Here is a 4,001-nt window from a genome sequence, read left to right on the forward strand (position 1 = left end):
TCTGAGGTAAAGAAAAGGATAAATTTGAACCATCAAAGAGACACACTTATATAGCATCTTAAAGAAAAATAAAACAAGAAAAGTGGAGCGTAGTTTTCTGTAGCTTATTTATGAAGAAGAGATCCAATTTTTTATTTATAAGAAATAGTGACATGATCCAAGCTTCATGCAGCATGAAGCAGTGACAAAGATCAAAATTTTTGTGATAAGAAATAATGACATGATCCAAGTTTCCTATGGCATGAAACAATGATATAGATTTGAAGTTATGTAGTTCTCTAACTTGATCTTGGACCATACCGTAATACTTAATCTAAAGCAAACCTTGGGAGCAGACTTTGATATGGGACTTGTTACTGACTTTTGAAGCAAACTTTTACATGTATTTGTGATGGATCCTCTGATGTTATGAAGGAAAACCTATAACAATTTGATGCATAACTTGGGTTATGACCTATAGGAGATATTGGAGATGTTGGAGTAGACCTTAGAGACCTACTAAAACAAACTTAGAGACCTTTGACCTAAGAACACTATGGGATATGTTAATCTGACCATTGAATACTTGTAAAGCAATCCATTGAAGCAGATTTGAAGAAAAAATTCTTGTCTAGACCTATGAGTGTTGGATCATTCTTTATGAGCCTTGGATTTTAGGTTGACTTGGAGAAGCCTTGGAACATGCTTATTCAAGCTGATCTTGAAGACCCCTTGTAGAAATCTATAGAAGTGGACTTTGGAGACCCCTTATTGTAGACATGAAGTTGATCTAGAGAACTTGTTGAAGATGATCTGGGAGACCCCTAAAGTAGACTTGAGGACATTAGCTTATGTAGCTCAGACAGGTGTCCTAGTCTTAGATTTTTTTATGACGCTAGAGAACACATTTTATCCAATACCCAAAAAAGGTTTCATAAGAAAATGCCTTGATTAGAATTAATTAGCCAGTTAATTAATTATACTAAGTCTAACTTAGGGAAATTACTTCATTAATTAGTATTAATTGGGGTAAATCAATTTTTCTGTAGAGATTTCCGGAAAATTCATTTGAAGGAGTTAAGATGATATTAGCCATTGATTGAGATTAGATCATGGCCATTGATTCATCAACAAGATATTATAGCGGGAAATTGGTGAGAACTTGGTGAACACCAAAAAGATACAAAATTGCAGTGAGAGCAAGGGCGCAAAGGAAGTGTAGGGATACCAACAAAAAGGATTTCGGCAAGAAAAATTGAGGGGATATTTCTGGTGAAAATCTTAACAAGATTCTAGCATTCTGAGAGAAGGAAATAAATGTTGATTTTTTTGCAATGAGGTCACATTAGCGAGTGCGAGTTAGCTAGTGCACATAGCTATGCAATAGTTCGATTTATAGTTTCAAGAGACAACTGCCAAATGAAGTGTGAGTTGCTCGGCCAACTTGCAGGAAAAATAAGACATTGCATGAACTAATTTCCAAAGGTAATGCAAGTATTAGAGATGGTCATGTGCATTTCCATAGTTTCCAGTGCGAGTTGCAAGTAGGAGGTGCTAGTTACAGGAAGGAGGTTGTGAGGTTTTGGACAAAAAACCTTTATGTTTCCATATCTATTTTTCCAATGGATAAAATTACCAAAGATTTTCCAGTGTCGGGAAAGTAGTTGATGTACACCTTAATTTGATGAATAATTAATAATAAAGTCATCATCTGCAAAAATGGTTTTCCCCACATTAGGGTTTTTCCAGGGACATTTTTTCAAAAAATTGGTCTTCATTATTTGTGTGTGTGCACATAATTTTCTCAATTCTTATGGTTATTATTTTTCAGTGAAGTTGCAGTTGTGTTTTATTCAATATTTGCCACAAATAATTTGTGGAAGACAAATAATCTAAATTCATAGGAGAATTATAACCAACTGACTACAACAATAAATCAAAATTTCACACGTTATTAGAGTGGATCTTATGGCAGAAGGAATATATGCATAGGCGCAGGAAGAGAAAAGTCGAGGGTTTTAACCCAGTTTGAGTTATTCAATCTATTCCCTAGTTTATTTGGGCTTTCACTATCTTTCTAGTTTTCTAGAGATGGTCACAACAAGTATGAGATATCAGGACAGGTTGGAAGGAGCTTCCAACTTTGGCATGTGGAAAGCTAAAATTTCATTCCTATTGGATTAGTTTAAACTGAAGGAGTATGTAGAGAATTTTATTTCCATACCGACAAATCCACAACAACTGTCCACCTACAAAAAGGAGAATGACAAAGTGAAGAGGATTATCCTTGATGGAGTCAAGGACCGTAGTTGTGGGACGTTGTAGTAACTTTGTACCATAATCCTACAGAGAACATGAAGTTGATGCTCAAAGAGAAGTTGAGGACCAATAAGATATAGAAGGGTGAAGACATGACTTCCTACCTCACTAGAGCTTGACTTGAAAGAGATGAATTAGTTGCACTTGTTTACAAGCCTAGTGATGATGAGGTAGTGTGAATAACACTGAATGGGTTTTCCAAGGAATGGAGTATGTTCATCTAAGTGATTTTTAGGCGAGATACACTTCTAGGTAGGGAAAGTTTTAGGAGATACTATTCGCAGGTGGGCCAATTTTCCATGTTTTTTCTAAAAAACTGATTCGCCAATTTCCATTTTTTTTAAATGATTACCCCATATTTTATAGTGAAAAGTTATTTTACCTTAAAAATCGAAACAAAAATTTATAGACTAATATAAATTCATTAGAAATCAAAATATTTTTACAAAAATATTTCCAACCTTTTTACAATTTGCATATTAGGGACTAGTAAGATGCACCAAGTTTTCTAAACTATAAGATACAATTTCATCCTTAAATTTTCCTTACTTCCAGGATGGGATCAACTATGGAGTGATTTCACTCAGGAGAAGCTTAGGCTCAACTTGGTTAATGGAAGCAGTAGCGGCAAGACTCCAAAGGTTGAGAGGGAGCAAGAGAACGTGGAATTAGCAGGGCAAAGAAGGGTTCCAACAAGGGATCCAACTGAAAAGGAGAAAAGAAGAAAAATAACCTATCTAAGGTCAAGTTTGGACATTATGTCAGTGATTGTAGAAATTAATGTGTATATTCTAAACTATTTATTAAATTTACTAAATCACAAGACTAGAAGCTACTCTACTGATTTGTAGAAGCTAATTCACGATCGAGAACACATAACATTAACATGCAAGAAGAAACGTCACACATGCGCAAAGATTTATCTAGGGGAAAGAAAATGCTCAAAACCCCTTATTATCTGTATTTCTTTAATCAAATAATAGAGATGAAATATAATGCTTTCTCAAGCCTGAGAACAACTTGAAAGTGTATAGTCTATCTCTCTTCGTGACTAACTGAACCTTGCCAATTCTTAGCCAATTTTTCAAGCCTCCAAGCTCCTATTTCCTTGTGTCATTCCTTAAGGAATTAGCCACTATTTTTTAGTTAAATTCCTCAGTTGGATTGCACAATTTCTGTAGGTCCATTCTTTGACTGCATGCACCACCTATACAATATGGGTAATCTCCATCTCATATGGGTAATTTGAATTCTTTGCATGCAATAGTTATTTTGGGTTGATTGATCGGTTACCTGGATGACCACTGAATGTGATTGAACTTACGCTGCACAACTTGACCTTCCACTAGTTTCTCCAACAATTGGAACTAGTTTAACTGACAATAACTCAACTTAACTAAAATATATTGCTACAAATTAGCAATCAATCATAATGAATTGAGCTCAATCTTCCCCAACTTTAATTTACTGAGTTAATTGAGTGACAAGTGCCATGTCGCATCAGTTAACGACCTCCAAGTTTCTACTGATGTGGAAATTCAAATTTTCTTTAGTTTGACCAAGGCAAGGTTAAACTGAGATTGCGTCGTTGCGTTTTCAACAGTGATTATCCACAAAGGAAGAAGGAGGGAAAGAAGTGCGTAGCAACTTAAACAAATGCAAATGATCTCCCCAACAAGATGGAATGGGAATTCACATTAATT

Source organism: Pinus tabuliformis, chromosome 2_2 (assembly GCF_031772625.1).
Source record: "Pinus tabuliformis cultivar Carrire ecotype Pingquan chromosome 2_2, CPIR1, whole genome shotgun sequence".
NCBI lineage: Eukaryota > Viridiplantae > Streptophyta > Pinopsida > Pinales > Pinaceae > Pinus > Pinus tabuliformis.